The sequence below is a fragment of the Barbatula barbatula genome (assembly GCF_947034865.1).
Source record: "Barbatula barbatula genome assembly, chromosome: 21".
NCBI lineage: Eukaryota > Metazoa > Chordata > Actinopteri > Cypriniformes > Nemacheilidae > Barbatula > Barbatula barbatula.
The window spans coordinates 19,773,371-19,785,441 of NC_136784.1; the positions used below are offsets into that span (position 1 = coordinate 19,773,371).

A 12,071-nucleotide genomic window follows, 5' to 3' on the forward strand; every position below is an offset into this window, starting at 1 on the left:
TGTAAGTCGCTTTGGATAAAAGCGTCTGCTAAATGACTAAATGTAAATGTAAATGTAAGGAATTAGTTCAGCTCAAAGTAAAATATGCATAATAAGGAAGCGATTTGGAAATCCCCTCCACCTCGTCAATCCAAAAAGTGCCCGGAGCCCACAAGGATATACTCTCCTCCGCACACATCCTTTGACGCCAAAGATAAGCTGCTTCAGGTTGTTTGATCTCTTTCCACCACCGTCCAAGGGCAACAATTGAAAATGGTGGATTTCGAGACGGTGCTCAGCAACCCAGGATCTAACATCAGGAGGCGCTCAGTACCCTCGACTAACCATCTCATTCCCTGAATGCACGACTAAGCATGCCGTCAACGTCTACCCCAATAGCTAATCCAACCATCATCCAGAAACCCTTCCAGGACGCAACTGCTCCACCGGCAACATTTACATTTTACCCTGTTACCCTCAGACTTGCTGTGACGTGGCGGTCTTTCTCCGAACGTCCAGTCCCGGACTTCAACTTATCCTGTCTTTCTGCAAATTCGTGATCAGTTTGGCATTTACCGCGACATACTCTGCCAAGTTTATCCGGATAGGAGGGAGGAGCTGGATATTTATTTAGGGAGTTTCACCTCACTAAAGCAGAATCGGTTTGTTGTATCACTGCACTTGTACTTTCTTTCATATTAGTGTATTTTATTCATAGCATACATTGTTACTTATCACTGCTGTTGCTAAACTTATCCTGATATCTCAATGACCATCTCCTGGTTATTTACTTGAAGATCTTAAACCAAAACACTCAGCGCCGTTAGCATAGCACAAGCGTGCTAGCGGGCTTTCTGTTTACACTGCTAAATATCATCTCGCCTTCTAGTTTTCTTGTGTGCTAACGGTTTCTCTCTTAAGCGTATATACTAAGAATCACCGAGCAGCCTTGGTAAGTTGGAATTACTCTTCAAACCCGGTGAGTTATGGCTTCTTCTCTTAATATTATCACTTGCACCTCATGTCAAATGTTTAGCTTAGCCTTCTCTGTCAGCGGCGAGGGCTTTACATGCGATAAATGCAGGGAAATAGCTAGGCTGACAGAGAGGATCTCAGAATTAGAGTCTCGCATCCAATCTTTATCTGAGGATAGTAAGAATGTAAGGAGCTTAGAAAACACTTTCTGCTTGCCGTCTCACATTGCAGAACACACTAAATACACAACATGCGATAATACTTTCTCCCAAACATCATAAAATAGAGACTGTGTCTGTCCCCCGGATTAGCAAGCATAAAATAATGCGTAAACCTCTCAAAGGTAATTGAATTAACGTTAAAGTAACTAAACATCAACTGTTTCGACTCGGATTGCTAAATATTAAATCTCTTTCTAATAAAGCACTTTTTATTAACGATATGATAACAGATAAAGACGCATCTTTTTAATATTGCATACACTACACTATCATAATATATATATTTTTAAAGATCTAGGCTGCACTAGTTAGATCAACCGGAACCAGGGACACTTCCAATAACAACTGATGCATTTGTTGCATCAAAGAGAGCAGAACAGTACTCTACTCTCAGCCAGTCTTGTCTCATTGTTCCAAGGTTACCAGAGCGGACAGGATGCAGTCCAAGGTTACCGGAGCGGGCAGGGCGCAATCCATTCCCAGACCTGACAAATGCTGGACGAAGGACGTGGCGACTCTACAAAACTTCAGTCGCTATTAGATTATTAATGATAATTTTAAATCTAAATTTGTTTTTTATTTTGCCTTGTTGTGCAAGCACTGTCGAGCTTGTGCAGAGGCAGCAGTTTTTGCCAGAGGGGAACTGGAATCCCCTGGTTAGGCCTGGTCTCCCTCTGAGGTTTTTTTCTCCTCCAATGGAGTTTTGGATTCCTCGCCACCGTTTGCATACTGTTTTGCACTGTTTGCCTGGCGGGGGGGCTGCTAGAATTTGATAGTCTTATTTAATTAACTCTGCATATAGGAATTTATTGTGTGTCTGATATTTGAACTGTGTTTGACTTCCATAACCTTTTATGTTTTACTTATAGTCAATGTTTTCTTGTACAGCTGCTTTGTAACAATGAAAATTGTAAAAAGCGCTATATAAATAAAGCTGACTTGACTTGACTTGACGATGGCAGATTTCAGCCAACGCTACGGGGTACACTGTTCTACGAATACCATGCATCTTTCTCTGAAATCTGTCATTTCCATTTTCAATCGACTGGTGAATCGTAGATACAGAACTGCTCGTTCGCCACTTTGGTGGCCACATGACGCTGTATTTGCAGCTCTCACGGTCATTTGGCACAGTTTTGCCCTAAAACAGCCGCTAGTCCAGATTCGCCCTCTGTCCTCGGCGCTGGAAATGTAAGGAAACGTTCAGACGCTAGGGGTCGGGACATCATAACTTTAAACTGCACTTCTCTTTGCAGTAATTTTAATGAATCTGTCTGTTCTTTTCCACAATGTAAATTCGCTCACATATGTAGCTTTTGCAAGGACCCACACCCTCAGCCCCAGGAGATTCAGGCCGGCTATCCGAGAGGAAGCCACGGATCGGAAGAGAAAGTTTTGATCAACCTCGTATCTACTCCTATTAATGTCCCAATCCTCTCAAATGCCTCTCAACGCACACCGATAGATGTTTTGTAGATGATTTGTTAATATCTATCTCAAGGGTTCTGGGTCGGTATTACGTCACAACTCACTTCTTCCTTTGTGGCGAAAAATCTACAATCTGCCATGTCTGAACCTGGAATCGTCTCATCTATGTTGGAGCGAAGTCAATAAAGTTCTTGTAACCTGCCCGTTCGACTCCCCTCCTTATTCCCTGTTTCTCGATTGGCATCGCTACTAGACAATATTCGGGTAAAAAAACGCCTCATCTTCAACATGTCTTCTCCCCACTCCAGCACGACTGCAAGCGTTAACGAATGCATCCCTTTAGAACCCTTTTAACTGCATTACGCATTAGTCGATAACACCATCAGGCTTATAAAGCTAGCCGGACCCGGGGCTTCGCTAGCCAAAGCCGACATCAAAGAAGCCTTCAAAATTATACCTCTACACCCTGCAGACCGCCACCTGTTTGGTGTAAAATGGGAGTCTAAATTTTATTTCGCTGCAAGACTCACATTCGGTTGCAGAAGCAGCCCTCACATCTTTAATTGTCTCTCCGAAGCCCTGTGTTGGATCCTGCTGAATGTTAATTAACTGCCCTCCATCCTACATCTGCTCCACGATTTTTTACTCATCGATTTCCCCAATTCCCAAACTTCCACCCTCGACATACTTTGACAGATCTTTGACGACGTCGCCGTTCCCCTGTCCATTGAGAAAACGCAGGGCCCATCGACGGCTTTAACATTTTTACAAGATGCAAGCTTCCCTTCCTCACGATAAACTCATTAGAATCAGGTCTTTCACAGAAGAGTTTTCATCATGCAGCGCTGCTTCTAAACGCAAAATGTTTACCCTTCAAGGCCACTTAAACTTTGCAACGAGCATAAATCCCCAAGGCCGGTCATTTATCTCACGCATGCTTACCCTGACCCATTCAACTAAGCAATATGATTTCGCTAGACGAAGGAAGCCGTTCCGACCTCAGATTTTGGTCCTTCCTACTTAATAACTGGAATGGACAAACTTTTTTATAACGATGCTTTAGAATCATTGCTCGACTTGAAATTGTTTACCGACACCGCCCCCTCCATCGGCTTTAGGGGATTTTTCAGAGGCCATTGGTTTGCCGAGAAGTTTCTCCAAACACGCTTCCGGGTTCGCTTCTTCCGCTCTTCACGAGATATATCCCATAGCGGTCGGTAGTGTCATCTGGGGCTCGGCGTGGTCTTGTGAACGCATCACTCTGTTCTGCGACAAAGAGGCAACAGTTGACATTGTTAACAAATGGAGATCTCACTGTCAGTCAGTTCTCCATAATCTCATTATCACAGCCAGACACATTCCGGGCCACCATAATGTCATCGCTGACGGACCATCTCGTATTCGTCTGCAGGCATTCAGACAACTTTGCCCATCGGCAGACCAGGACCCATTGCCCTGCCCCGATCTAGAGGACATAAAGATGGATTAGATTATCTCCGACAATTGGTCAGACTCTACATGTCTAAAGGCGTGGCTCCGTCGACACTTAAGTCATATACTTCCACCTGGTCCCAGTTTAACATGTTCTGCTTCTCCTTCCAAATTCCGCTATTCCACATCTCTATCTCGTCAGTCTGCTCCTTCCTAGTCCATATTTATGAGAATCTTAACCAGACAATATCCTCCATCCGTAAACTACTTGGTGGGAATTTTATTTTGCGGAAGGTATTATAATAACGATTATCCGAGTCTCTTCACCAATCCCTCAGTGCGTTTGTTGCTCAAAGGCTTGACCCATTCGTCGTTAAGTCATCCAAATAGATGCAAGCCAATCACCTTATCTATATTGGACAGACTTATCGATTCCCATCGCGGCAGGCATTTTACTCCTCTCAGCTTTCTATGGCTTCATGCGCCTTGGGGAATTTATGTCAGACTCAATCAAACATTTCGACCCAATGCAAGGCTTTTCGTTTTCTGACATCCAGTTTTTTCGTAAGCCTTCTTAATCACCCTTAAACACACTAAAACTGACACAAAGCAAGCCGACGCTACAATGATTTTTCCGAAAATCAACACCAGCTTCTGTCCGACTTCTATGACGCTCTGTCTGAAAGTCCGCCTCAAAAACCACTTTCCACTTTTTACTCTACCTAATGAAGTGCAAGTCACTAAGGCCTGGTTCAGAACCAAACTAGCCGCTGCTTCAAAAGCTTGAAATTCCTCCAACTGAAAACATTAAACGGATGGGAAGATGGTCGTCGTCCGCTTACGAGTTTTACAAAAGACCAGACTCCTCTACCATCATGGCAGCTCAACGAGCCCCATCCGGCCAAGATTCAGGTAATTCATGCATTTACTGGTGGTGGTGTTTCGTTTCCTCAGACACCGGGGCCCATTGGGCCTTGCCTCAGAGTGATGGCCTATCGGGGCCTTGTCTCAGTGTCGTGGCCTATCGGGGCCTTGTCTTAGTGTCAAGGGGCTATCGGGGCCTCGTCTCAGTGTCGTGGCCTATCAGGGCCTTGTCTCAGTGTTGCGGCCTTTCGGGTCATATCATTAACATTTGCATTCTAATCTCGTTCCGCAGGAACTCCTAGAGACTTTAACCAGTAGAAATTCCTTTTCATTTTCGGGGTAGGCCCCGCTCCAGAGGTAAGCCCAAGATCTTTCTCAGCGGTTGGCTACACCCCTCCCTTCATCTCAAGGCGGGAAGTGGAGGACTTCTTGGCCCTCTGGATGTGAGCCACGGACAGGGCTTACTCCAAAGAAACTCAATACTCAAATGGATTCTAGGAAATACATTTTTAGGTTGGGATAAAGCTCCACCTGAACATGTAGGTGTACATCTTTTTTTATTGATTTCACAACAATATAATCACCAAACAAATACAAATAGAGCAATTGGAAAGACATCAAATTGAACCCGTCAAGGAGCACAATGCAATAGCAATAAACATATAAATCCACAACTGCTTAGGCCGTTCAGATGATAACATAAGTAAAGATGGTGCTGTTTCCTCTAACCACAGCAGATAACCTTTCCATAGGACGGATTCTGAAGATCTCACAATACCAAAGTGAAAGAGATATCTATTTGAGTGACCATTTGCATCCAAGGCAATGTCTTTTGGGGGCAAGCCTACCAGGAACCCAGGGGCCTTACTAAATGTTTTATCAAAAATTAAACCCAACTTTGCGTGGCATGAGATCCCAGAACCTTGAAATGGCTGGACAATGCCAAAAACAGTGCATAAAGGTGCCAATTTCCCTCTGACATTTGTTACACAATGGAGGATGTTGTTTACCGATCTTATTGAGTATGCACGGGGTAATAAAAAGCCTAAGAAGTATTTTGTATTGCGTTTCCGCCAGTCTGTTACAAGTAAAGACTGCCTCCGCCCAATCATCATCAATATATCTTTACCGAGCTCTTTCTCCCAAATGTGCCTGATATGATCGATGGTGCCCTGGTCCATCAAATAAAGAACAGAGTACATTTTTTGTTGTTTACGCAGACGCAACAGGAAATGCTCTAAATCGCAAAACCTTGGCGCTTCCGCTTGAAGTTTAACAGTGGCATCAACAAAATGTAAAATCTGAAGGTAGCCCCAAAAATGTTCGCGTCCATGCTTAAACTTTTCCTGTAATTGGCCGAAAGTCATAAAGGAAGTGTCATAATATAAATCCCCAAACGTCTTAATCCCCAATGCATGCCATGTGTGAAATATCGATTTTTGTACCCCGGGGAGAAAGTGTCTATTGCGAATTAAAGGTGTCAGACTTGAAAAGACTCTTCTCCCTGCAAAAGCCATCATGTCCTGCCACACTTTTACTGTATTAAATAAGATAGGGTTGTTTCTTATATTGGGTATAGACAAAAGACCCTCATTATTCATAAGCAGACTTAATAAAGAAAGAGGCAGTGCAGCCCACTCATCTACAAGTGCAAGGTCAAGATCAGATTGTAGCCATATCCAAATTGTACGGGTATGGCATGCTCAGTTGTAATAATCCAAATTAGGTAATGCCTGCCCTCGCCTGTCTACCGGTAATTGTAGGATCTTCATCCTTACCCTGGGCCTTTCCCCCTCTAAATAAACTTGGAAAATTTTCTTTCCAAATCACTTATACTTTTATTGGGAAATCTAAATGGTAACATTTGCATGGGGTATAAGATTCTTGGAAAGAAGTTCATTTAGATTAGGTTAATTCTTCCCATCCACGAGATATATTTTATTGTTTCCACCACCTCTTCCTGTGTAATAAGTCTATCCAGGTCTGCCCTCTGATTCTCAGCTATTCAAGGGAGGTTAATCTGTTAAAAAAACGACAATAATCCCTTGAAGCATTGCACTCAGATGAGTATAACATTTGGTAAAAATCTCTCATTATAGTGTTAATTTGTTTTGAATCATGAGCATTACCCCCCTTTTCCTCCTTTAATGGAGATATTATGTTTGCGTCAGTCCTGCCCTTGGCCAATCGAGCTATCTCATTTCCATGCTCCTTGTGAAAAGCACAGAGGTCTCTGCTCAGACAAATGAAAAAAAACTTCTCTCAACAGGTATTGGTCTAGCTTTTGTTGAAACTAGTAACTTTGTATTAGCACCTATTGTATTATTGACATTATTGACAATTTTTGACATATCGCTTATTGCTCCCCGAACTCTTTGTAAATCGCTTTGTTTTAAAGCGTCTGCTAAATGACTAAATGTAAATTAAAAGTTCGAGCTCAAGTTGTTTTTCAAGGACCTTTTTCTGGGCTGAAGAATATGATATAGCCGTTTCCCAAAGGAGCGAAGGGTCTATATCAGGCTGCTCGTTGCCGTCCATCAAAAAAACACCAATTCTCTCAAGAAACTCCAGAAATTTTGGGTCACTCAGCAGAGATGGTTGAAAATACCAGTGACGGGAGGCAGGGTCATAGTAGGGTGGGGAAATGGATGCTAAACTGGGTTGTGAGCCGATAAAGAGCACATGCCAATCTCAGTTTCATTCTTTGGAAATTTGCCAAAATTTGCCTGGAAATTTACAAGTTCAATTTCTATTCTAGAGGACAACATATGGGGACGAGAATACAAATGTAACTCCACATGTATCAATTAGTGCAATCTAATGCTTTGTCTCGAAATGGAATGTTTAGGTGGGTTTAGGTATTGACAACACAATTGAAAGGTTTTCATCTTTTAACCATGAATAGTTTTTCAAATCTGCAGTTCATACACATTGTAGAATTTTCTGCATCTATGCTTTAAATTAAAAGGATTTATTGGTTTAAAACATGCCCCCCAGTGAATGTCATAGTCATGTGCAGGAGTAATGCGTCAGTGTAAAGATCAGTCATATGTGAAACCATTAGAATCAATGATCATCTTAACTCATTAGGCTCATATCTCCGGTCATATTTATTTTCTTGAATATAAATGGACTTGAATCTTGGGTTATCTGCTCTAGTTCTAGAGTTGCGGCTCTGAACGTGGTTCATCTGTTTCAGCACCATGGACAGTGACATCAGATGACACGTTTTATCAGGATGACGGGGTCAATCGGTTTGTGATGTAATGCAGTGCTCTACCATGTGATGTACACAATGACATTTAATTGTTTGCGTGTTTAATGTCACTGCAAACAACTCAAAACGCATCTGTGGCCTCATCACACCAGTATTACTGTGAGCTGCGACTGTTGATTGGCCACAAAGTGTCTTAAGTAAAATATCTCTGTGTTCATCAAAACAGAAATATCTCTGTGTTCATCAAAACATATAAACAGACTTATTTTTGGGTGAACTATTTAATCGTTATTGGTCAAAGCTGAAGACATGATATCATCCAAACTTGTTTCAACTAGATGTTATTGGATTTTGTTTACCAATAAAGTGACATCTAAACATTACACAACAAACTTTTAAAAAAACAGGAACAAACTACATTGTGTTTTTAAACCAAGAAAACCGCTTAAAGCCTGTTCACAGTGTCTAGTCCACTTGCAATCATACAGAACAGCTACAGCTTTCCTCTTGCATCCTTCAGGTCCAGGTGAAGCTCACACCTAAAGGTTAGAAAGTAAAATTAACGGACCACACATTTAGCAGGCATACACAAACATCACACTGAACTGATCTCAGCCCCATATCCGCAAGTTTCATCCAGCAGTCACCATTACAAACACTGTCGTCATCATCGATCAGAGAGCGGTCACATTCGATTTGGTCATTGCTGAAGTTAAACAAACCTGGCCATGAATCGCCCTGTTCCAGAGATCCCAGATCATCTCTACCTACAACAGAAACAGCTCATTTCAATACTGATCAAGCAAGTGACACTGAATGTTGGACAGTAGTGTGACTGCCACAGACACAAAGCAGACTGAACAGTCAAAGTCTCCCCGTTCATATAGCACAGTCCTGGAGAACCAGGTGCACAGTGACAGCAAAGATCCTCAGGACATGCATTTACTAAAAAAAAGCAAATGAGCTTCAACTTACGAGTTCTTTCAATACAAGTGATCCGGTCGCACTACCATCTAAAACAAGAATAAAAGGATCAGCAAAGCACATTTAGGAAAGAGAAACATGCCATCCGTTCAGTTTTCAGCGGCTCAGATAAAAGAACTTTCTCATAACAGAGCTGCTGCTCTCAGATAGGGCAAGTTCTGGTCATCATAGCCAACATGAAAACAGGAGGAATACAAAACCGTAACAAACCTTCAAGGAGGCATACTGCGGTCCGTCAGATCATCCTAGCACAACTACTGGAAATCTGCAGCCTTGTCGCGGAGACGGTGTTTCGTTTTGAAAATAAATCCTCTTTGTTTGCCCTGCCAAAAGACGATACGACCAAAAAAACGAATGGTTAAATTTTATTTTCAACACCAGAGAAGGACAATCCAAATGGTCAGGTTTGTGCAAAGCATTTTACCAACGATTGCTTCACGAATCTGGGAGAGATTAAGACCAGCTATGCACAGAAGCTTTTGTTAAAAAGCTGGGCAATTCCAACGGTTAAAACTCCGCAAGGACTGTCTGGTGCTTCAGATTCACAGCCTGCAAGTATATTTGCATTGTTAAAGACTTTGTTACTAACACGAGTTGAGTTTGTTGATGTTTCTTTGTGTGATCTGCTAATGCAAACACGCATGCAACATGGAAAAAAAGACAACATGAATCCTAATAACAGCAAATAAAAACCGACTAGAGATCAACTTCAACCGCACACGACAAATGAACATTATACAGTAGAAACAACATCTGGAGACTAGTTCAGTCTACCACACAAGACACGTGGTGATTACTGCTACACTAGACAAAACCCTGATAGCACACGTACACTGGCAGACATATATTTGATGTACGCAATTTTTATCTTAAAGACATCTGGCAGATGCAGTTTCCTCAGCTGCTCTACATGTCAGACCTCTGCTGTCAGATGTTATTAACCTCTAGAAGACGTCTGCAAGATGTTTATGATTTAGAATGGACATACAACAGATCTTTCTAAGATGTTTAGCAGATGTTTTTACACAGCAGATGTTTTCCAGGTAGGGCTGCACAATGAGGAAAATGTCACATCGCAATTATTGAGGTAAAGTGCGATTAGGGCTGCAACAAAGTGCGTTCATTGCACAATATTCAAAAGCGACATGGCCTGGCACAGGAATGTATGTGTGTGTGTGTGTGTGTGTGTGTGTGTGTCTTGTCTGTAATTGCTCTTTGTGTTACTTGCCTTTACACGACTAGTAGCAAAAACTACAAGTATGTATTAAAGTTAAAGTAATTTGTGCTATTACACATACTAATACCATCTTTTTGATTCCAGAAAAAAACAGCAAACCATGAGAGGCTTCTTGATGGGACATGCATCATGTACACCACAGCAAGCTGTAATATTATATTATTAAGTAATAATAAAGCTTTCGAAATATGTTTTTTCAATAAAGGGTTGAAAATGAATGCGGTTTAAATTATCTGATTCATCGAACAAATAAGCAACATATTAATCAATTATTAAAATAATCATTAGTTGCAGCTCTAAGTGCAATGATGATGAACTGGGTATAACGAGTCAACTTGGTTGATATCAAGGACACACAGATAACTGAAAATGCAGAAATTTGTATCTCTCAACTGAGATATACAGTTCAAACTAGCAACAACTAGAAATGCACAAAGTTTTCAAATTAAAATAAAATGACAAAATTAAATAACATTAACATCTCTGCATTACGGAATTAAATTAAATGTATATATTCTCAACAGTAGGCCTACAGGTAAATAAAACAAATAGAACATAAATACGGATGTATTTACATGACTAAGCACACGCGCCACAGAAGACGACTCGTATATAAAATGGGCTTATATCTCTTACTGTGTTCACATCGAGCGCGAATGATTTACATGTTAAGTCAATGCAAAGACGCGATAGACGCGCTTGCGGCGCGAATGAAACAAAATGTTCAAGCGTCCAACTACTCGCGAATAGCGCGGTTTTTACGCCTCATTCGCGCTCGGTCTGAACACACCGTTAGAATGGATGTCTTGTCACGTCCACGAATGCACTTGTTTCTTTAATATAATCGAAACATTTCGCTGTCGTGTTATCGCATTGCCTGAAATAGCGATTGCGATATGGACTAATCGTGCAGCACTATTTCCAGGTCTCCTCATATTCAGCAGACATCTTACACATGTATCTGTGCTACCTGGAACCACCAAACACGTGTCGTTTAAATTGCGCTTCAGAGATTATGTGAAGTATTTCACGCTTACCTCCACACTCGCTGTTCAAGGAAGGACGGAAACAACGTGACGTGCCACTTTATACAGTCGTTCTTAACGCTGATTGGTTGAAGGCGACGTCTCGGCCGCATAGGGATATGGGATATGTAGTTGGGATTTCGAAAGAGGAGGTGGAGGCTGCAGACCTGGTTTTACGCCCCTGTCTTTACTTATTTGTCCAGTAGGGGACGCTGTACATTATGAACTACCAGAACAGACCTAACAACAGATAAGTTCATCGTCCATCGAGAGTTGTGGTTAATAATCGTTGTTGTTGTTATTAAGCAATCGACCTACAAGTATAGGTTTTAAACGATTCATTGATATCGATATTAATTCATTTCAACATCTTTAAATATGTGTAATTTATACTCAAAGACAATATAATTAATACTTTTATTTTCTGTCTGGATCAACTTAAGCTAACCAGATAGCAAACCGACGTTGATCTCTGATGTCGATCCGGAATCGTTTTGCTCATCGGCGTAATGTTGAATCAACGTCAGTCACGCCATTACCTATCATTGAATCGATGTTGATTTCAGCTCGGTGAAATTACTTAACATTAAATGTTAACTTTAACAATCTTAAAATCAATAGATCAATAATGTCACGCACAGGCTAATCTATTAAACACCAAGACAATGCAAGACTAATATAAAAGCCATTTACTCTCAAATACACAGAGG

General features: G+C 41.4%; 1 long non-coding RNA gene across 2 annotated transcripts; it reads right to left on the bottom strand.

The window, feature by feature from the left end:
- Positions 1-5,439: 5,439 nt before the first annotated feature.
- On the bottom strand, positions 5,440-11,416 carry LOC306910753. Of its 2 annotated transcripts, XR_013788193.1 has the most exons (6): positions 11,374-11,416; positions 9,524-9,648; positions 9,310-9,422; positions 9,091-9,128; positions 8,838-8,882; positions 5,441-8,654 (listed from the first exon to the last, which is right to left on the bottom strand). It is a non-coding gene; the product is annotated as an uncharacterized lncRNA (long non-coding RNA). The 2 variants fall into 2 exon arrangements; XR_013788192.1 differs by lacking the exon at positions 9,524-9,648 and having other exon boundaries at positions 5,440-8,654.
- Between the last annotated feature and the right edge of the window lie 655 nt (positions 11,417-12,071).